Source organism: Canis lupus, chromosome 23 (assembly GCF_011100685.1).
Source record: "Canis lupus familiaris isolate Mischka breed German Shepherd chromosome 23, alternate assembly UU_Cfam_GSD_1.0, whole genome shotgun sequence".
NCBI lineage: Eukaryota > Metazoa > Chordata > Mammalia > Carnivora > Canidae > Canis > Canis lupus.
The window spans coordinates 40,379,064-40,403,026 of NC_049244.1; the positions used below are offsets into that span (position 1 = coordinate 40,379,064).

The window sequence follows — 23,963 nt, forward strand, 5'->3', positions numbered from 1 at the left end:
CCTCTCTCTCTCTCTCTTCTCTCTCTTCTCTCTCTGTGTCTCTCATGAATAAATAAATAAATAAAACCTTAAAAAAAAAAAAGATCCAAAGCCACTCTGGGTGGATTTCAGTGTTGCCTTCTTGCAGCTGAGTTTGGAGATCCTTTATGTTTCTGTTTTATTAATACAGTATACTAATTAACATGACTTGGCCACCCTTATCTACCGCTGCCTCTATGACTCACTGAACAACTGGGATTTTTTTTTTTGGTAATAGTAAAATTTCCAAAGTGATTGTGATTGACCAATAAAATTTTGTAGACCATTAGTCATAATATATGTTAACTGTCCTTTATCAGATGTTCATCCAGGTTGCAGTCAGTAATGGGGGGGTCACATGGCACTCATCATCTCCATCAACAATCAGGGCTTCCTAGAACTCCCTTAGCAGAAACCAACTGACAGCTAGTCAGGAACTTTGTTAAGCCAGTGTAGTTGAGTTGGCATTAAAGGTTAAGAGTAGGGAGAGAACAACTTTTCTGTGTTGCCTTTCCATCTAAACATATCCTTAGGCTTACAAATGCTTTTTTCTTGCATCAGTGGTCACATCACAACTAAACAAATGTCATATGCTAGGAATTGGGATCCTTGGTTACTCATGTCTTGTTACATGAATCCCATCTTCTTGTTTTTAATTACCTGTGTGAGTTCTGAGCATTAGAGGTTTTTTTTTTTGTTTTGTTTTCTTTTGTTTTTTACCTCTTTGAATTTCTCAGTTTCTTACATGGCAGTCGATGTAGTTCAGTTTTCCAATTTCTGGATACAATTTCGGAAATTTGCATTTTCCTAAAAAATCAATTTCACTTGGATTTTAAGTTCTTTTGGATAGAGTTTTGCAAAGTTTTCTTTTATGCTCATTAGTTTTCCCTCTCATCTTGGATCTATCAATTCCTTAAATTTTTAATGTTATCTATCTTCATTTGTGTTTTCTAAAGTCGATTTTATTATTTTTAATTTATTGAATTGAATGCTTAATTCATTGATTTTTATTCCTTCTATTTATGAATAGGATTTTTTTTTAAAAATGTGAATTTGTCAAAAAGAAGCAGTTGAATCTTTATTGTCCTGGAGGCATGTTCACAGTCTATTGTTAAATGAGAAAAGCACATTTGGGGTTAAATATTTGGAGTTATGAATTATGTTCTATGTCATTAAAATGTTAGTCATAGTTGCACATAAATCAGATATTGCTCACAAACTTCATGAGTTGAATAGGGAAAAACTGATATGCATGGAATTATTTTAACAACAGCAACAGATGCCATCTTCATCAAGCTTGCCGTCTTTATTTTCCTGCATTCCAGATCTGGACAACCTCTCTTTAGTCACTCAGAGGTCAAGGTCCAGCTCTTATGTGATCTTGGCTACAAGCCTTTTCAGAAACCATCTCCTACAGCCACAGATTTTCTCCTGTCTTCATCTCACATAGATTTTGATGTCTGTATCCGCTTGAATCCTTATTACATTGTGTCATTTTTCTTTGCTAATTATTATTTTTAGTTATTGAAGAAAATGCTCTTTGTAGAAGTGAAAAAACAAAACATACAAGACAGAGTTAATCAGTTGCCATTGCCTGCTTCAAATTAGCTGATAATTTGATGTATATCATTATTTATATGACTATATGACTTTTATAAACGCATTTAAAATATTTACTTTTTTTCAAAAATGGGGTTGTAAGACATTATTTCAATACCTGCTTGTCTCACTTAAAAATACAGCATGGAAATCCCTGTAAGTTAATAGATATAGAATTAAACCATGTTTTTAAAAAAAGTAAAACAATTTAACTGTGGTAAAATATATATATAAATTTATCATTTAATCATATTCAAATAAATAGCAATATTAAATATATTTGAATTATTGTGTAACTGATTTCCAGAAATCTTTTTATCTTACAGAACTGAAACTATATCAACCATTAAACAACTGCCCACTCTCACCTCCCTCCAACCTATGGCAACCACCATTTTATTTTTTTGACCTTACAAGTTTAAGTATTCTAGATACTTCACTTCATATAAAGTGAAATCATACAGTATTTGTCTTTCGGACTGCCTTATTTTACTTATTATAATGTCCTCAGAGTTGATTCATGTTGTAGTATGTGTCAGAATTTCCTTCCTTTATAAGGATGAATAATATTCTATGTTTATAGCACATTTTGTTTATTCGTCTTTTGAGAGACATTTGAGTTGCTTCTACCTTTTGTCTACTGTGAAAAATGTTGCAGTGAACGTGGTTGTCCAAAAACCTCTTTGGGACACTGCTTTTAATACTGTTGGGTATATATCTAGAAGGGGGATTGATGAATTGTATGGCAATTCCATTTTTAATTTTTTGAAGAACCACACTTTTTTTCCATAGTGGTCATACCATTTTGCATTTCTACAGGCAGTGCCTAAGGGCTCCAGTTGCTCCAGTAACAAATTCATAATTATTATATTTATTTCATTTAAAAGAATGTATGTGCCTTTTTTTCTAATATCCCTGAAGGATAGTGCTGAAGAACTAGTACCTATTTAATTTGAGCCTTGAAGGACAGCTGAAGTTTCATCTGGGTGGGGAGAAATGCAGCTGATTTTGCTCTGTCTCCACTGGATCTGGATGATGGGCCACTTTCAGATGTGATTGCCGTGAATGTTATGCTTCATTTGATTCTTGCTTAAGCCTGGTATCAGACTATAACATATTGTCCACTTTAGAGTCAGTTTTCAACTTTGAAAAAAATCTGACAAAAATTATATTTCTCTCTTTAGAAAAACTCACAAATATATTCTGTATTTACTTCAAATGTGGAGGTTTTACTATCCCCTGAATAGGCATCGATGCCCCCTCAGAAATCCTTGAGTTACAAACACCTGCTCCAAGATCTGACTAAGCTCTTTCATTTGGATGAGAAGTGAAAGAAGCTATTTCAGCTTCATTATTTATCCTGCCTTTTGTCATTCCTTATCTTTTCTAATCTTGATCTTCCCCATTCTGGCTGCCTCTTCTCCTCTTCACTAGTCATTGTTTACAAATTATAGAATGGCCCACTTTTAATTTATTCTTAAATTGCAAGCATATGGTGTTCATTCTCTCTATTATGGAATAATCCTCAAGACATCTCCAGCAGTAGGTAGAGGATCTCATATCATCAGTTTATTCCAGTAGAGTAGGTACAACTGCCTCAGAGTGATTGTCAATATACCTTTAGCTATAAAATAGGCAGCCTTGAGTAGTATTAGGTCTTTTCATTTTATCTGAAAAATTTCTTCTCTTTGTTCCTTGTGCCAGGCCCTCGGGGTGCTTTCTGGTTTTGAAAATGTCACATTGAAATAGAATTGAGATTCTAACATCTGGGACATGACATCCTGAATAAAACAGGACCACTTTTTGTGACCTGTTTCTGAATAAACTATACTATCATTGTGCTGTTTAATTCATTAAAAAACATTTTTCGAGAAAAAAAGTAGTACTTACATTTAAAAAATAAGAATAGTCAAGTCTATGAATTTTCAGCTGACTTTTTTTTTAACAAGGAGAAACACCTTTAAAGTATCTCCAGTGTATATGTTTATGTGATTGTGAATTAACATGTCAAAAAAAAAAAAAACTTTAAATAGAAGTTAAGAGAGACTTTCCACAGTAGAGATGTAGGAGATGTTTAAAATGCATTTGCATTCCAGTTTTTACTCAGTCTTATTGTGACCCTTCAAATCTACATTTGTTTCTAATTTACAGTATTATCATCTGTCAAAATGCATTTTGTCAGCACCTTTTCACTGAAAGTTTAAACTCACTCACTTTAGAGATAAGAACAAAGAACTGTGTGTTTAAAATTAATTTTCTGTTAACTTTTCAAAGTGTTGCTTAAAGATCTTTTTGATGTTTAGAAAGCCTCAAGAGAATTTTTTCTGAGATTTTGCAACCTTTTACATAGAACATAAAGTTGTGTTTTGTGATGAGAAATAAAAACTTGAAAGATTTAGATGATTCTAAAACTTAGGAATTTTAACAAGATCTTACATTTGGCCAAGTATATTTTCTCATCTTATTTATGATTTTCATTACTCTTTCTTTTTGATGGTTAATTATTCAGCAGACAGATGAGGATAAGCTTATGCTTCAGTACCAGGCAAACACAGAATCTCAAGGGCTTAATACCTAAAGCTTATTTCTTCTCCTGTAAAGACATCTGTAGGTCAAATAACTCTTCACTACCCTGTCCTTTAGGTGATGCCTCAACAGTGTAGTCTCCTTTGACCTATGACTCAGCCATCTCAACTTTTGAGCTCCAGGCTTCCTAAGAATGAGAAGGGAACTCACACCTTTTCTTCAGTGTCTGGCCAACCCCTGCTCACAGTACAGTGATCAGAATAAGTCATTCGGCCCTACCTGAATTCAAGAAGATGAAATGTGGGGAACATATGGAATATTTGATTTGCAATACTATCTCTGTTTCAAAATTGAATTCCAAATTTGAGTTTTAAAGCTAGAAGGGACTTGGGAAAGGGTCAAGCCACTTAGCTTACACTGCTACTTAAGTAGTGTCTTCATTACGCTTTCTTTAGTGCACTGAGAAGACCATTCAGAGAGTCTAGTGTTAATGCTATTTTGCCTTATCCTGCCATTCTCATTCTTGGACATTTTGAACTTGGGATCCCAATTAGATAAATATTATGCCATCTTGTTCAATAGTTAGTTATATTGTGGATGGCTGCAGAATCATAGAATATGTTATAACAGAGTAGCACTTTGGAATATAAGAGGATTCTCCCCCAGGAGTAAATTATGCTGGACCTATTGGGGTAGGCTTTAAATCCTGACCTTGAGTCAGAGTAGATATAGAATGTGGAATTTATATGTACATTAAATATTTCCTACTCATGGCTGGAGCTTCTCCCAGAGCTTTGATGATTTAAGCTCTAAGGTAAACCAAAGTGAACTTATTTTCAAAACCAAGCTGGGCATCAGCTCTAGTTGGTAGCTGAGGTAGTGAAAACCAAACACAGAACTGAATATTTTATTTACTGATGATAATACCCAAGGAACAAAATGCATTTAATTATTACAAATATAACATATAGAACCTTAAGTTTAATTTCTGTACTAACCTCATTGGAGATCAGTGGGCTTTCTGACCAGCAACAATCCATGAACCACAATTTCAGTACCATTGAAATTAGTGGCAATTGTAGAACTGAGAGCTGACTGATAACTAGCTGCTTCTGTCACATTGTACTTTTAAGAATTTAGGATAATTAATATTTTGAACTTAAACATGCACATTATTTCTTATTTGGCTATAGATCCTTTTGTGTATATACTATTAGGCAGAACACTAGAGGAAAGATTAGTACACTCAGACCAAAGTATTTATAGCATCTTTTGAGAGTAGTTATCATTTTACTTATATTATGAATGAGAAAATCGAGGTTCAGAAAGTAGAAGTAACTTTGTAAGATTACACAGAATAAGTGGCAACCTTAGATTTATTCTTGAGTGTATCTGATACAAATGCTAATGCTTTACTATCAATTTAAATGGCTTAGTTCAAGTTTAACAATATCTATTTGTTTCCAGTTGCTGCTGTAACAATTTCCGTAAGTTAATGGCTTAAAAAATCATACAAATTTGTTATCTTACATTTCTAGAGGTAAGTCTGAAATCATTTCAGTGGGCTAAAATCAAGATGGTGACAGGACTTCTTGCCTTCTGGAGGCTCAGGGAGAGAACCAATTTCCTTTTCTTTTCTAGCTTCTGGATATGGCCAGCATTTCTTGGCTAGTGACCTTATCCTTCATATTCATTCAAAGTCAGCAGTGTAACAGCTTTCAGTACCTCTACCTAATACTTAGCATTCTGTCTCCCTCTTAGGAAAGCCTTTTTGATTATATTTGGTTTGCTTGGATAATCCAGGGTAATCCATCTCAAGGTCCTTAACTCAATTACACCTACAAATTCCTTTTTGCTGTGGGAGGTAATGTATTCAAAGATCCTAAGGATTAAAGTATAGATATCTTTGAGGGGCCATGTTCAGCCTATCACATTATAATATTTCCCTTGACTAGCATATTTCAATAATAGATTATAGGTTATTTTAGTATGATTTTTGGAGGGATGCAGCATTTATTTTTATTTTTAGATATTAAAACTCTACAGAATATTACAAAAATAATAACAAATCCATATTTTTAGTAAGAAGAGGTGGACTTGGCACACATCCCTTCACTCCTAAAACAGAAGAGGACTCCAATATGAAAAAAAAAAAAAAATGGAGAGAGAGACAGACAGACAGATAGACCAGAGCCTTACCCTAACAGCATGCAAAGATTTTGCTTAAACAAAAAGAAGTAGCAATGCAAATTCAAATTGTCTTAGGATTAAATGTGGCACTGCACAGGATAGAGTCATTTATCCTCATTCCCTCTTTTATCTACATGAGATGGGAGTCTCCTCCAGCTATATCTATGAAAAATAAATGAGTTGTTTGATTTCACAAAATGGCGTGCCATCTGAGGAGGGAAAAAAGAGAACTTCTAGTGGCAATGCAGTAGTGTGGGCCCATCCATTTTCTAAGAGATTTAGGAGGAGGGAAGTGGGTGACCTGAGAATTTCCCTGAGAAATGGAGACAATGGATGGCCTCTCATAAAAATGGTACTTTATATCTGGTGGACCTTTATTTATAGTCCTACATGGTACTGTCTTGTCTCCCAACTTTATGGACCTGTTTAATGCATGCCCAATCTCTTGTCAATTCCACGTGCCATTGCTTGACTGTCCACTCCTCTCCACAGTAACTCATGCTTAGCCAGCCTTACCTCTTACCTGGACCTCTGACTGAGTTGCTCCTGCCCTTCACTTCTTCTGGTCTAATCTTCACACATCAGCCAGCACTTGTTTTAAGACAGAAATTGGAGTTCATCACTCTGCTCAGAACCCTAATGGCTTTCTGCTACTCTCAGGAAAAAAACACCCAAAATTCTAAACAGCCTTTTATGCTGACAGGACTCCCTCTCCAGCTGCCTACCTTCCCCTAATCACTGCACTTTGGTCACATGGGTCTGCTTCAAGATCCTCCTTTGGGCCAAATGCTTGCCTACCTTAGAAACTTCAAATATATTCTCCCTGCCTGGAACATTCTATAGCTCACTAAAACGAAGTGATTGCTTTCATCCTCAGAAAGTTAGATCCCCTAGTCAAACTCTTCACAGAACCCTAAAATTGTCTTTTGAACCTCTCAATTTGTGATTCTATAAGACACATGTAGTAGTCAGGAGAATAGTCTCTGCTCTTCCATCTACCACCTATAACTTTGAGCATGTCTTTAATCTCTGTAGAACTAATGCCTATACTATTAGGGTTTTCTGAGGATTAAGTGACTTTAAAAAGTTTTGAGAGGTAGAATTTTAAGCTTACTTTGCATATTACAAGGGTAATTAAGAATGATAATTTCTACCTAGAAAAAGGGGATATTTTGACTAGACGATCAAAGCTTGTCAGCCTTGGAGATACTAAAAGACTGGGGTTGCTTATGTCTTTCAGCATGAGATTAGAGTTATACAAGAGTTTGGGCTTGGGCACTGTTAGAGCTGGTGTCAAATCTCTACCTTTGCTTCTAAGAGAAACAGTATTTCTGTGGTGAAACAGGCCTTTTCTAGCCTATGACTTCCTGGTCCAGATTCTGGAATTTCTGCTGCTTCCTGGCTGTGTAAACGGGTGTAGTTGCTTACCCCATCTGAACCTCAATTCTTTTATAAATAAAATGAAAGTAAAGGTTGTGAAGATTGTTGTGAAGATTAATGAGAAGATTCATGTAAATTACTTGGCATAGAATAGATTGGATATACAATAAATATTAGTAATTGTTACAAATTGACTAAAATTGTTACTTTGACTAAGATTTCTCAACCCTGAGTCTTAGTGTCCTCATCTCAATTAGGAATCTGTTCAGTCAATAGATATCTATTTGGCTCCTGGCACTGGACTGCAAAGTACCTGTGGCTACAACAGAGAAAAAAACTCAGGGAGTTAATAACATCTACCTGCAGAATTTGTGTAAAAATTTAATGAGATAATGTATAATTGAAGTGCTAATTATGCTTTCTAGCATACTTTAGTCACTAAACAAATGTTAATTTCCTTTCTTCTTAGTTAGTGGAAGGGTCTTATTTCTCTTTCCTGTAAGTCCGAATGTATTCACTTTCAATAACTGAAGGGGATGGCTAATAAATCACTTGTTTTCTTTTTACTTTAAGTGGTATGTGTTATGAGATATGATTTATTAGATCAATTACACACATCATGCTAAATTATTTTGAAGTAGATCTGTAAAACAGAAAAAGAGAAAAATGACAGAAGTGTCCTGTTCTTATCAAATATCATAACTATGGGTGTGCTTATTCTCCAATATTGGATTCCATTGAGAATCTCTAATGCTTAAGGACAGCTTATGGCATTTCAGTTGTTGCTAATCATGCAGCTGCTCAATAGAAATTGAAAAACAATTGTAAATTGAAGGATAATCATTGAGAAAACATTTAAATGAAGAACCTTATAAATCATAAAAAGGAGATATATTTTCACCCATTTGTCCCCAATCTCTGCTGTCAGCCTTTATCCCCTGTCCTTTAAAAGGAACTTGGAGGCACCCCAATGTTTAGAGCAGCAATGTCCACAATAGCCAAACTATGGAAAGAGTGCAGATGTCCTTCGACAGATGAATGGATAAAGAAGATGTGGTTTATATACATATACACTGCAATGATATGGATGGAACTAGAAGGTGTTATGCTAAGAGAAAAAAGAGAAAGACAAATACCATATAATTTCACTCATGTGGAATTTCAAAAAACAAATGAACATAGGGGAAGGGAAGGAAAAATAAAATAAGATAAAGACAGAGAGGGAGGCAAATCCTGAGATTCAACTCTAGGGACAAAGGGTTGCTGGAGGGGAGGTGGGTGGGGGAATGGGGTAACTGCTGTGATGGGCATTAAGGAGGGCACTGATGTAATGATCACAGGGTGTTATATGCAACTAATGAATCACTAAATTCCACTCCTGAAACTAAAAATATACTATGTTAACTAAATTGAATTTATGTAAAATCTTCAAAAAAAAAAAAAAAAAAGGCGGGGGACTTGGAGGGTTAATCCAAGTAGAAATGAACTGATCATGGTACCTAAATTACATACAACTTTGAACCACGGTAGGAACTCAGCATATCAACAACAGATACTAGAACCAGTGAGTATAAAAACAGAACCTTAGATTAAATCCAAGTACAGAGGAGACAGAGTATTTTTGAGCAGTTATGTGCCAGTATAGAAGTACCCATTATTTATAACCAGTGTTTGTTCTGATAGCTTAAGTCCTATGCTGTACTAATTGTTAAAAAATCTTGAATGGTCACTTAAAGCTTATTTATTCCTTGGGACAGAACCATGCAGAGTGCTATCAAATTTAGTAAGGGAGTTAGGGGGAAGGAAGCAGGACTGAGGTGAAATGGGGTTTAGAACTAATAAATTAGAATCAGGGAAATCAGAATTGGTAAAAATTAAGCTAGAAGCCAATCGGAGAAAGTGATCTTACACTTTGAGTATCATATATTATTTGAAACTTGCTTTGAGTGTCACATTTGGAGACAAGAAGAAATAGGTGGGTTGGCTTAAAGTATAGGATATGGCAAAAAACTAACAATATAGCTACATCTAATTTATACTTGATTGTGTTTCCATGTTTTTGGAATTTGGAGAATTATTTCTTAGGTCATTTTTATCTTTTAAAAACATTTCAAATTGATCCTATTAACATCAATGAAAACAATTCTATAATTTGCTTTGATACTTTGGGAACGGTTGCATTACAAATGGAGAGGTTTCTTTGGGGGGGGGCATTAATTAGACTAAATTCCCTAAATTGTATAAACTTCCTGGTCTTCTACTGAACTCCTAGAATGCTTTTAGCTCATACCAGTATCTTTCCTTTTGAACTTCTACGTTTCTAAGATTTTGACACCCCATAGGTAAGATAAATGGATTTTTTTATGGGGTAAGATAATGATGATAGGTTCAAATTTCAACTGTCTTGAAAGGTTCTGGACATCTGTTTTGCAAACCAATGCCAGTATTTTAAAAACACTTAATAGAAAAAAAATTTAATTTGAAGTACCTGGAGCAATTTCAATTATTTAGTGAGCATTGCTAAATGATTTCTTCTGAGAGATTGGGGCATTTATAAGAAATGAAAGAAGAAAAAGAATAGAAGAAAGATAGAAACTAAAAAGAAAGAAGCAGATATTACTATTGCAAACAATTTATAAAACGTGAAATAGCCAATTCTAATGCCTGATACTTAATCCATATACCTGATAGTTATAAAAATTAATATAGTAAAAAACTTTTAACTGACACATCCCTTTTACAAACTTGAAATCCCACAGTTAAAGAATTTCAAATGCCTGTCAAAATAGTGAAAATGGTATATGTAACCACTCTTAGATTTACATGGCAGGTTGTCTAAACTATTCCAAGGTGTGTGCCTCTAACTATGCTTTCTTAGTCTTTCTTCAATCTCATTTATGTTTTAGAGAGCTACTAATGATATTTGGTAATTATGGATAATTGATGAGAAAGATGCTGAGGTAATCACTCAGGCCAGAGGTATAAAAACCTCACTTCCCTATGTCACTGTGGTCTTCTCTTTATCACACCTGAGTCTTTATTTTGCTTTTGGCCTCTTTTTTTTTTTTAAAGATTTTATTTATTTATGACAGACAGAGGGGGAAGTGGAGACATAGGCAGAGGGAGAAGCAGGTCCCTAATGAGGATCCTGGTGCAGGACTTGATCCCAGGATCCTGGGATCAGGGTTGGAGCCAAAGGCAGGTGCTCAACCATTGAGCCACCAGATGTCTTGCCTTTGGCCTCTTAATAGCAGTTCATACCACTGTTGAAAGTAAGCATTTTATTTGAATACAAATTACCTTGAATTATGAGAAGCATCATGAAATGACCTCTGTTCTCTCACATCCCCAGCACAGAAAGTGAACTTCTAAGTCCCTGAGTCTGTGCCACTGACCCCATGTCAGGTGATGCCTTGGAAGATCCAGCAAGGCACAGTTGAGCTGGCTGCTAGCCACGGTTTTGTCTGGCTATGTGGACCATTGCACTTACAACAAGTATGTGTCTTTTATACTGCTCTTCACTTTTGTATTTCCTTCGATTTTTAAAGTACAATTCTTCTACTTTGTGTCTTAGAAAAGGAGATACGAATTTCAGGATGTCAAATCACTACAAAAGTGAAGAAAAACCTTACTTGAGACATGAAGGCTGGAATAAAAGTGAATGAACTCACTTCAAGTTGTCTCATTTGGGTATGAGTGTAATTTTTTAGAACAAGGGGAAATATTTGAAGTGAGAAGAAAATGCTAAGTCAATTCAATTGCTGATGGCATGAAAATGCATTGGCTGAGCAATGAGGTGGAAACATATGCAATTTTGTGGATGCCTGGTCAGAAAATACCTATGCCTCCAAAGTTTAAAGTCTAAACCAAGCAATGAATTTCAGCATAGGTGCTTGAGTCAATAAAGGAATGGTGTGATTGCTTCCAAAAGGGAAATTGTTGGCTTCGTGTTAGCATTTAAGAGAAAACTTGAAGCACAGCTCTAGAAGTAGCTAAGATTTTTTTCAGAAAATTTTGTTTAGGTCATTGAAAGAGAAGGCAACTATTTTATTTACATTTAAAACTGATGAAAGAGGACTTTGGGAAAGCCAGGACTGTGGCAAAACTACATTACATTATCAAGGAAGGAAAAAAGCATTGCTGTTTACAGAGCACATACACAGGACCTTGTTTACAGGAGCTCAGCAATGCAACTTCATTGAAAGAGAAGAGTATGGAATCAGGAAAAAAAAAAAAGAATCTCCATGAAGAGATGTGACTATTGTTTACTAATGGATTCCAAGTGCCTAGAACAATCCTTGATATGTAGCAGGTATGTAGCACTTACTGTAGCATTTACTGTAGCTCAGTAAATGACCGTTAAGTGAAATTTGAAGCCTCAGCTAGTCTAGTCCATATTTAAAAAAAAAAAAATCATAGCAGCTTTATAGTGTTTCAGGTGATTATACTGTATGTTTCTAAAATATACATTTGTTTTTATTTTTGCCCTATTTTGTAAGTACTTTTTGGTATTTCTTGAGTTGGTATGGAATGACTTTGCAGACACTGAACCTGGCTGGGTTCATGACATGGTGTCTGAGGAAGGAAAAGGGATTAACTTGTGAATGCTATACTCACGACTGTCCTTTATAAAGCTGTTAAGTGTGTCTGCAACTATTCACTTTATTTTTTTCTTTCTCCATCTTCTTTTTCTCAGGGGCTTCTAAAGAAACCATCTTTATATTTCCTTTTAGGTTTCTTTCCCTTTATATCATTCAATTTGTTAGCTGAGACCTGCTGAACACCTATGCCCATCAACCAAAACAAACCAAAAAAAATTTTTTAAAGCCAGTAAAAAAATACTCTAATGATATTTAGGATACAATAATAGTCTTGAAGATGTACTAGAATATTGTAATGCGTATAGCAACATAATATAATAGCAGTGGCACTATCTTCTAACAACATTGAAAGTCACTGGATGGTACTTTAGACTCTAGAGATACCCATTTTATCTCCTCTGTTTCCCATTAAACTCCTGCCAGCAGTGGAATTGAAGCTGCGTTTTCAAAATTTCAACAATTGTATTTTGGTTTCATTTAGTTTTGTTATTGCAACCGTATATGAATCTATTTTAAAATTGGAGAACTATAGTAATTCAGCTACTTCCTTAACATATTTTGTGTAACTGCCAAGAAACCAAGGCATGTATTGCATTGTTTCTAAGGAATAAATGGACTTTGGATCACATTCTGCTTATAAATAAGGGGCTGCCAGTATATTTAATAAGAATGGAGTTTATACCAGATGCTACATGAGAAACATTAGATGGAAAATTATAGACCATGTGATTTTTGCTGGGCTAGATCTCTTAAGTAGAGAAATCTTGATTTGCTTCCTTCTTCTGTCACTGTTATTCTCAGTTAATTTTAGGTAAGGGTTTTTTTTTTTTTTTTTTTTTTGGCAATTTCCTTGATTTCTGGAAACCCTGAATTTTAGAAAAAACAAAGCATGTAGCTCTCTTTTCTCAGATTTATAGAGCTTTAAATTAAAAAAAATCTTTCGAATTCAGCATACAAGTTAGATATTTCATTTTATTTCAAAGCAATATAGTCTCCTGATTTGCTGAATTAAGACTGGTTTTTATATTCTTTGAAAAAGAAATTAACTTTAAATAAAAAATTCTCATCAGAAAATTATCAATATTAGTTTAGACTTAATAATATAAGAGAATGTATATCTAATATATATTCTTCTATTGAATTATCAAATATATATATGTATATGTATTTTCAAAGGCATATTACTACTGATGCTCACAGATGGCCATGTTTTAAACTGCCCAACTTTTATAAACCAAGCAGGAGAGGATCTGGGCCGAACCCAGAGTGAAATTAATGTGTGAGTATTGAAAATAAATTATCAATCTCTGATCAGTGTTATGAATTTTTATCTTTATCTCTTTCCATTCACATTGATAATCAAGACCCTTCTATGGTATGAAAGTGACATAATCATTTTGAAATGATTACATTTCAGTATGTTAACACAAATATTTCTGTTTTTCTGTCTCCCTGAAATATGCCAGGTGTACCTTCCCTTTTAATGCCTTCAACCACTTTCTTGAACAAAAGCAGAGAGAATAAGAGCCCCTGGCCTTTGTGTGTTCTGTGTGTTTATGTGCTGAATGGTAGTCAACCGTATAAATGATAGCAGAAACCTCCTTTTGGAAGGTCTTTCATCTCTGACAGTTTATTGTAGCCGTCACGGTTAATTTTATTATTGGCACTCAGGCATAAACCTAGTGAAACTGCAGCTCCATAGTACATTTGCACCTAATGACTATCCTGGGAATTCACAGTTCTGTGATAAATAGCACCTTCCCCACTTTGATGACTCAGGGTGGCTTGATTTCTAAAGCACTAACACTGATGAACAATGGGCATTTCACAGTTTTGTTTATTTCCCTAAAGTAGATCAAAGTGGATTCGATTCACACTAAGCAGTGATTCATACTAAAGAGACCTGGAAGGATCACCTGACCAGAAGATTAGCAGGAGTCAAGAATGTGATGTGGTTGTCAAAAGCACGTGTGTTTTGGACTGTGTTAGTAGAGCCAGTACACTCGTCAAGTCACTGATCAGATCATTGGAGCCCGGGTCAGACAGAGCAGTGCCTCACTGTAGGAAAGGCATTGGCAATGTTTCCAAGATTGCTGAGGAATCTGGAATGAATGCAGCAACAGGAAGCTTTTCTTTAGGGAGCAAATTTACAGTCCATAATGTGAAATCCCTGAGAAGTGAGCAGAGAAAATGCACTTTCAAAACCATGCTTTTTCTGGCAAGTGAGTTGCTTGTTAGAAGCTAGATGTACCACTTCATTTACTGACTCCAAAGAAGTCTTAAGAGTTGATATACCCACCTTGTGACTTTGTTTACATATCAGGGGGAAAAAAAAAAAAAGCTCACCTACCATGTATTATCCTCAATCAACATTTTGACACTGCCATAGCAAACTTTCTCAAGAGCTTGGAGAGACCAGAATGGAAAGACCAATGTGGAAGGTTTTTTCCCCCCAAATATTAACCTTTACAAAATGAAAAGGAATTTGAATTTAATGGCATAGAAGTCTACATACAAACCCCATGTGTGTCTTATGTCCACAAGTGCTGCTCAAACCTGAATGCTTCCAGGAGGAGAGCCCACACTGATCAAGAGAAAAACCTTTGGCATTTTCTGCTTTATAATTAACTATTAGATTTCTTGTAATTATTTACATTTTTTTGCTTTTTCATTGTTTTCTGTGATAAATGTCAATTATAACTTTGCAGAAGTGGGGAGTGGGGCAGTTTAGAGTTTTCACACAATTGTGCTTTAACATTTCTTTAAGGTTTCTTATGCCTGCACCAAATTTTTTTCCTCATTTTTATCTAGTTAAAATTTCACTAGCTACAGTAATAATATAGTGACTTGATATAAAGTATTCAACATAAGCTCAATTATCCTCAAAAAGCATATATTTCCTGAACATATCAAGGAGTTTTTCTTCAGTATTTGAGATATCAGAATGGCTTCACTGGACAGTGTAATACTTGATGCTATATTTGGTACATTCTCACTAATATGTAGAACCTCATTTCTAATAAAAATTTAAGAATAACAAGACCAAGAAAGTAGATGGTGCTTTTAGATACACTTCTAATGAATTGGTCTTTTCAGATTACAGTTTGAATGTTATCTTTCTGTAAGTATACCTTTAGTTAGTGGAAAAAATACTCAGTGTATTAATAAATTAGCTTCAGAAATATGAGGGTGGCAAAATATTTTAGATGATTCAAAACACTTAGTGGAGCATCAAATTAACATTCTCTTGGTTTATAAAGGAACCATGAGTAAGTGCAGAGTGAAATTATTTCACCTAATAATGATACTGAATGCTATTTCTTTTGATTAAAGTTTAATCGTTTCCTATTTGACAGTTTGAAACAAGTGGGCATGGATTTTTCATTCTTTATTAACTCAGGCCTGATGAAATGACTTGCCTTATGCTAGAACCTATTCTACTTGAAAAAAAAATGCATGTATAGTTGTGGTATATTGCCAGGAAGGTTATGGTAGCCAAACAGCCCACTTTCCCTCCATTTTCTGAACCAAATAGGAAAAAAATAGTGTTATATGACATAGATAATCACCAAGCATAAGACCTGTACAATGTTGTGGAAAAATATATTTACCAGTAAAAAAATATAAAGAACAACAATGGTAACTTGTGAATTATATTAGGCCATATGCATTCATTATAAATACATATGAATAACCAAATGAAATTTATCTTTAGGAATCCAAATATAACATTTATTTACTGGCATTATACTCAAAAAAAATTTCAATTAGGAAAATTAAAAAGATTTACTCGTTATGTATCCACAGTGATCAATAACAGGTCACCAATTTGTCTTTGCTGTAGTTTTTTTTCTTTCTTTGCTGTAGTTTTAGCATCACATTTGAGATAATAGGTTCACAGTGTGTCTGAGGGGTGGCCCCTTTAGAGTGATTTACATGATGGCATTACTATATGAAGTCTCTGTATGTAGCTCAGGTGCAGATTACTAGAGTAGATCTTTACAAGTTGGCTAATCAGTTACTGACTCTAGGTGACTTATGTTACCAAATTCACAAGGAAATCGATCAGTTTACCTGGTTGCCTAGTAGTTAATTAAAATGAGAAATACAATTTTCATAGAGACCAGAGGAACTAGTGTTGCCGTAAGAAAGCCACATGGGAAGCCAAATTAAAGCCAGAATATTGCTTGCTTGATGAGCAGTCAGAGCATGAGGAGCTTGTTGCATGATTAAAATAGCTCATAGTGCCAACTTAGTATAACCCAATGCATTTGCTGCTGTCATTAGGACTTGGCTGCCATAGGAGCCTACAGTTTGATTTTGATGTATTAATACGACCAATACTTTGCGTTGCAGCCAGCTTGTGAACTGGGAGCCACTCTGCTTCCTAGGGGTGGCTTTTGCTATGATTTTATTACCTCTCTTAGGAACAGATTAACTCTTAAAATATTGGAGGATCCTGCTGATATTCAGTAGCACAACATAGTGAAAAGAACACAGATACTGGGGCCAGATCATCCTGTGTTTGAATCCTGGCTCTACAGTTTACTATTCTCAGTTTTTAACCTCTTCAAGGTCGAGTTTTCAAATTTGTAAAATGGGAATCATAATCTCTGTTCTTGTTAGGATTAAACGTCATTGATAGCAGCTCGATAAACAATAGACAACATTGTGTGGTATTTAAGAGTATTGGGTTTGGAATCAGATAAACCTACCTTTGGTCCCAGATCTACCATTACTTTCTTCTCTTTCTAAATATGACAATAAAACTCCTGCCTCACAGAGTAGTTTTGAAATTAAATGAAATTAAAAAAAAAAAAAAGCATTTCTCAATGCTTAATAAACGGTAGCTATCAATTTAAGTGATAGTACAGGGATCCTGGGTGGCTCAGTTGGTTAAGCATCCAACTCTTGGTTTCCACTCAGGCACAGGTCATGATCTCATGGGTTGTGATCAATCCCCAAGTTTGGTTCCCTGCCCAGCAGGAAGTCTGCTTGAAGATTCTCTCCCTCTGCCACTTCCACGCCCCTCAAATAAAGAAATCTTGAAAAAACTAAGCGATAGCACTATCGGTATTCTTTCCATTGCTAAACATTAACAACACTCTGTAATGAATATGTGTTGGGATCCCTGGGTGGCGCAGCGGTTTGGCGCCTGCCTTTGGCCCAGGGTGCGATCCTGGAGACCCGGGATCGATTCCCACGTCGGGCTCCCGGTGCATGGAGCCTGCTTCTCCCTCTGCCTGTGTCTCTGCCTCTCTCTCTCTCTCTCTCTCTCTGTATGACTATCATAAATAAATAATAAAAAATTTAAAAAAATTAAAAAAAAAAAAAAGAATATGTGTTAAACCATGATAAATTACAAACTAAGTACTCAAAGTTTTTCATGAGTGTTTTTCTTTGGTTTGAAAGTTTTCACTGTTCTTGTCAATTCATCTGCCAACAAGCTTAGGGGTTATTGAAAGTGATTACCCTTGAAATGTATGGATCTTTTTGAAAGGGACTCAGTCACCTCTCCTTGTTGAGCACAGCGTCCAAACTGTGCCAAGAAGGTGGCTAAGGCCTCAGTGACTGTAGACTCCAGAATTGTCCCCCTCACTACAGAAGCACTCATTCTGGATGAGGGGAATCTTCCATCTTGTTTTCAGGACTCTTTTTATTACTAGGATTGTTTAGAAAATGCTGATTTTCTTCAACAGCAGTCTGGCTATATCTTCTTGGAATAACCAGAAAACATTTCAAAAGGAAAAATGAGAATTTATATGTAGGGAAACATCTTTCAGACAACAGATTATGGTGGTCACTCTTCATAAAACCTGAGATGAGACCAGAGAAATTAGGATGAGATAGAACTTGCATATGTGACATTGTGTAACTGCTATAATTTGAAAATATGCTGAAATATGTCTATAATGCCTAATTATAATAATAAAAGGGAGACTTTGCTGTAGGCAACTGTACAAAATTAGAAAAATATTGAAAGAGAGAAGTATTTTCTAGCTTTGTGTCTCATGAAACCATAGGGTGTAGTGTGGTTGTTTAGTAGACACTGCAGAAGAGCAGTGGGAAGTAATTGTCAAGTGGCCACTGGAATTTGCCTGGAAAATAATTTCTGTAGGTGATTTCTGAGGTATTAAGTTAAATTCCAACCTAGCATTAAACAGAGTGTCTAAGAATTCTTGCAGTTATTAAAAACACTAGTGTACGAATTTCAAAAGGCTCAAATGCAAGTCCCAACTAAAATTCTGATTCCCCACTCCCTGCCACAAAGTTGCTTTCCTCATAGTTTTCCCATGTTAGTGGTGTCAGCCAAAAATCTTGTATTTATCAGAGACTTCTTTTTCTCACATCACAGATTCAATCTGTCAGGAATCTCTTTTAACTCTCCTTTCAAAATATATTCAGAATCCACCACTTCTTGCTCTCTCTGCTGCTATCACCCTGGTGTAAACCACCGTTCCCTCTCACTTGGATTATTGCCATAGCCTCAGAGTCTTTCTGCTTCTGTCTTTGTCTCTTAGAGTTTTTACTCTGCATAGTAGTGATCCTTTAAAACCTGTCAGATCATGCTACACAAAACATTGTTGATGGCTTCTCTTTCCAATCAAGCAAAAGCCAAAGTCCTGAAAATTACCTGCAAGATCCTCTATGATCTCATTCCCCATTACTTCTCTGCTTCATATCGTATTACTTTTTGTATGTTCACTTTAGTCCATCAACACTGAGTGCTCTTCTATTCTACTATCTACAAATCTGTCAATTCTAGATTATTGTCACCCAGAGAAAAATCATGGTGGAGTTAGATTTATAGATGTTAGAGTATAGAGTCAGTATTCTGGAAAATTAAAATAAAGATCTACAAAACCACAAATATTAACAGTCTGTGAATTTATAATTAATGACAGAATTCTAGACTATACAAAATGTAGCTGGGCTATTTGAAAAAGGTAATTTTAGAATATTTAGAGGAAATATGTTACAAACAAAATATTCTTATTAAAATGTTTTGATAAATGTTTCTGTTGGAAAATATTGTTGGAATGAAGCTATTAGCAATATTTGGGTAAATGGGTAGATTAATGAAATAGCAAAAGAAAATACTTGTGCACGGAATGGATATCTAAATTTGTAAGTGTGATGCTATGTAATAGCTCTAGTCTCCAAATTGTCCATATTCCTAATGAATGGACCATTATGTTAACTCAGTTTTATACTTTTAATTATCTCAGGTGTTGCTTTTCTATAATTCAAATACAATCATGGATATATATGTGTATATATATATATATATATATATATATATACACACACACACACACACACACACACATCTATATGATGCCTTCAAAATTTGATATGCTTTTTTATCTTTTATTTTTAACAAAAATGAAAACAGCTTTATTGTACTAGTTTGATGGTATACATAGCTCATTTTATGTACCAAAGAGAATATACCATTATTAGGAAGAAAGTAAAGATCACCTGAAATCCCAAAACCTTGTGAAAAACCACCATGAACCTTTTAGTGGCTCTTTTAAATTCCATGTAGGAACTTACAGATTTATATTCTGACATATATACATACATGAAAATTTACACATACATGATAATATCACAAATACTACTTTTTTAAAAAAAGATTTTATTTATTTATTCATGAGAGACACAGAGAGAGAGAGAGGCAGAGATACAGGCAGAGGGAGAAGCAGGCTCCTTGCAGGGAGCCTGATGTGGGACTCCATCCTGGTCTCCAGGATCACACCCTGGGCCAAAGGCAGGCACTTAACTGCTGAGCCACCCAGAGATTCCCACAAATACTACTTTTATAATCACACCTTCATTCATTTTTTAGTTAATAAATCCTTCCTTCTCTCATCCAAATTTCCCTTACTCTACCTAAAGAATAGTAATAGCCTAGTGTGTATTCTATACTCTTCTTCTTATTTATCTAAGTATTTAATCACAAAACACACAGTCATAAACAGATACTTTTGTCATTGCTATAAAAAAATAAAGTTGTACTCTTTCTTTGGCTTTTGCAGTTTGATCCACACATATTTGAAATCTCCAGGTGAGCCAGTAAAAACTTAATTTGTTCCTTTCTCTCTCTCTCTCTCTCTCTCTCTCTCTCTCTCTCTCTCTCGGGAAGATTTTATTTATTTGAGAGAGTGTGAGTGGAGGGAGGGGTAAAAAGGTGGGAGGAGAACAAGCAGACTCCACACTTAGTGCAGAGCTTGATGCAGGGCTCCATTTCACCATCCTGATATCGTGACCTGAGTGGAAATCAAGAATCTGACACTTAACCGACTGAGCCACCCAGGTGCCCCTTAATTTATTCTTTTAAAATTCTGAATATTTCATAGTATAAATATACAATAATTACATAATTATTCACCAAATCCTCTATCACTTTGTATACCTTTTACCCTCAGCTTCTTTCCTGCCTTCATTAAAAATTTCACAAGAAACATACACGTGTATTCATGTTATGTTGTTTTTGTTTTTATGAAATAGATTCACAAAAGTGTGACTTCTGGCTTTGGACTTATCAAGTTGGAAGGTGGTGGAATTAGACCACTAAGAGAGAAGAATTGCAATGTAAAGATCCTTCCTATATACTTTCTTTTTTTTTTTTTTTAAATATTTTTTCTTTATTTATTTATGATAGTCACAGAGAGAGAGAGAGAGAGGCAGAGACACAGGCAGAGAGAGAAGCAGGCTCCACGCACTGGGAGCCCGACGTGGGATTCGATCCTGGATCTCCAGGATCGCGCCCTGGGCCAAAGGCAGGCGCCAAACCGCTGCGCCACCCAGGGATCCCCCTATATACTTTCAAGATTTTATTTACCTATCATAGTGGGAAAAAAAGATAGTTGAGGCTATGAGAGAATTCTGAAAATATATCACCATGCATCATATCTAAGTAAAATATTGGAGAAAAGGCTGTACAAGACAAATGAGTCAGAACAGAGACCTCTGATAAGGTGAAGTAGAAAGGAAACTGTGGTGAATGATCAATCTTGTAACATGTATAGTTAATTCTAAATGGAAAGTGATAGAATGACTGTGAATGTCATGGTTAAGATATAAATAAAGATTGAGACAGAAGAGACATACCACAAGGAATACACTGAAACTAAAAGTCCTAAATTATTTCAGCAAAACTTAAGAGGAGGGTGGGGGAAATTATGATTACTAATATTTTTACACATGATGCAAATATTTTTCCCACTCTGTCATTTCCTTTTTAACTCTCTTTATAGAAATTTTATTTTGGTTGTCCAGTAGTTTTTAACATTTAAATGATCAAGCTTGTAATTGCTGTGTTTATTGATTCTGAAATAGGTCTTAAAAGATGTTATTTTCTACCCCATGACTACTATATTTCTTAAAATTACTCTGCTTTCCATTTTTAATTGTAAGTAACAAACTCATGGTTACCAGAAGGTTGGTGAGTAGGAGGATGGGGGAAATCTGTAATGGGGACTGAGGAGTACACATGTCCTTATGAGCACAGGTGTTGTATGGAACTATTGAATCAGTGTATTGTATGCCTGAGACAACTATAACACTGTATATTAACTAACTGAAATTAAAACTTAAAGGGTGCCTGGGTGGCTCAGTTGGTTAAGCGTCTGCCTTTGGCTCAGGTCGTGATCCAAGGGTCCTGAGATAGAGCCCCATATCAGGCTTCCTGCTCAGTGGGGAGACTGCTTCTCCCACTCCCACTGCTGTGCACGCTCTTTCTCTCTCTCTCTCTCTCTCTGTCAAATAAATAAATAAAATCTTAAAAAAAAAACTTAAAAAATTTCTGTTACCATGTAGAACTTTTTATTTAAACAATCACCACTTTAATGCAATTGGAAATTTAGTTGTATGTTTCTACTCATTTTTTTCCATAGAGAAGAAAATATGTATATGTATAAACAAATAGAGGAAATTAGGAAAAGATCAGTGAAGATGATCCTGAGAATTCTTTTTTTTTATTTTTATTTTTTTATTTATGATAGTCACACAGAGAGAGAGAGAGAGAGGCAGAGACATAGGGAGAGGGAGAAGCAGTCTCCATGCACTGGGAGCCCGACGTGGGATTCGATCCCAGGTCTCCAGGATCGCGCCCTGGGTCAAAGGCAGGCGCTAAACCACTGTGCCACCCAGGGATCCCCGATCCTGAGAATTCTTAAATGTCCAAGTGTTAGTTTATATAAAGGATTTTGGTGCAAAAATTTTTTTTGAATATTACTTCAAATATTTGAAAAACCACTAGTTGAGTTTAAGATTTCAAAGAATAGAACAAAGCTAACTGACCAGTTTTGATTTTGCTGTTATTAACACTACTGACAGAACCAAGAATGGAAAACCACAAAAGCAAAAGTAATGTAGGGCCTCAGCCGGATAATCAAGGCCTATAGTGTAGCAAGTAGTACTGATAGGATGGAGCTGTGATATGGTGTGATAAAAATGGCACGTTACCCCTATGATCTTCCTCCCCAAAACATATAACCTCTAATTAAAAAAAAATCAGACAAATCCCAACTGAAGCACACTTGGAAAACATCTGACTAATACTTTTTCAAAACTGTCAAAGTCACCAAAACAAGAACAGTCTGAGAAGCTGTCACAGCCAAGAGGAGCCAAAAAGAGACTTGATGGCTAAAAGTAATGTGGTACCCTGGATGGGATCCTGAAAAAGAAAAAGGACAGTAGGTCAGAACAAAAACAAAACAAACAAAAACCAAACCCTAACAAAATCTGATGAAAGTATGAGTTTTGTAAATGATGGAGTATCAGTATTGGTTCATTAATTTTAATGTATTGTTTGTAATATAATGTAATGCAGTGTGAGATAGGGAAAATTGAATGCACTATCTGCACCTAGAAACCGTTTTGTAAATTAAAAGCTGTTCTAAAATAAGTTTATTTAAAAATGTTGTAGGATTAGTTTGTGGAACTGGCCAATGTTATAATAAAGTATGAAAAGGAAACTTTGACTCCCCTTTAATGTCTTCAGTTTCCTTTGGGAAGGGTGGGCATTTGGTTAAGTGGGTAAAAATGTAGCAGCAGCTGTTTATTGCATTTACGTAAGCCAGATAAGCTCTGCTTTCAGTGAAAGTAAGAAGGAGAAATAACTGTGTTACTCTGATGAATAAAATAAGTGAATGCTCTTATTTTGAAATCAGGATGGAGCTCCTTTTTACCCACCTGCCTCTAACAAATAGAAAACACTAAAAGAAAGCAGAAGAATTTTAAGAGGTAATATGGGGCAGGGAAGATCTTTTTTTAAAAAAAGACCCAAACTTAGAAGCTGTTTTTTTTCCTGACTTTGATGTACTATCAAGTTGGTGACACAGATTACTTAAGGAACATGATAGATTTCATAAGTTTAAACAGGTATTAAAATGATTTTCAGTGATATGTCATTTCAAAACTGAGTATTAGATACTACTACATAATCATTTCCTGGTGTATATTTCAAACTCAATACTTTGGAGCTGTGTACCAGGTTGTGTGCTATTCAGATGGATGTGAGCAATGTGAGAACTTTTTCCAGAAAAACTATAATTCAATTATTAATTAGACAACTGAATGAGGATTAGTTACATCTTGTGATGTATCCACAAACAGTATACCCATTTTATAAGTTTTCTT

General features: G+C 35.2%; 2 long non-coding RNA genes across 3 annotated transcripts in view; one reads left to right on the forward strand and one right to left on the reverse strand.

The window, feature by feature from the left end:
- Positions 1-23,963, forward strand: part of LOC106557625 — a 195,822-nt gene that overhangs the window by 124,574 nt on the left and 47,285 nt on the right. Inside the window, exons 10-13 of one of the 2 annotated variants that reach the window (XR_005377147.1) lie at positions 11,066-11,208; positions 11,288-12,025; positions 13,491-13,593; positions 14,166-14,722. This is a non-coding gene — a long non-coding RNA (uncharacterized LOC106557625). Of the gene's footprint in view, positions 1-11,065; positions 11,209-11,287; positions 12,026-13,490; positions 13,594-14,165; positions 14,723-23,963 lie in introns of those variants that run through there. The other variant, XR_005377148.1, reaches the window with a different exon arrangement.
- Positions 13,961-23,963, reverse strand: part of LOC111091973 — a 31,026-nt gene continuing 21,023 nt past the window's right edge. The window contains exon 3 of the long non-coding RNA XR_005377149.1: positions 13,961-14,484. This is a non-coding gene — a long non-coding RNA (uncharacterized LOC111091973). The remainder of the gene's footprint in view (positions 14,485-23,963) is intronic.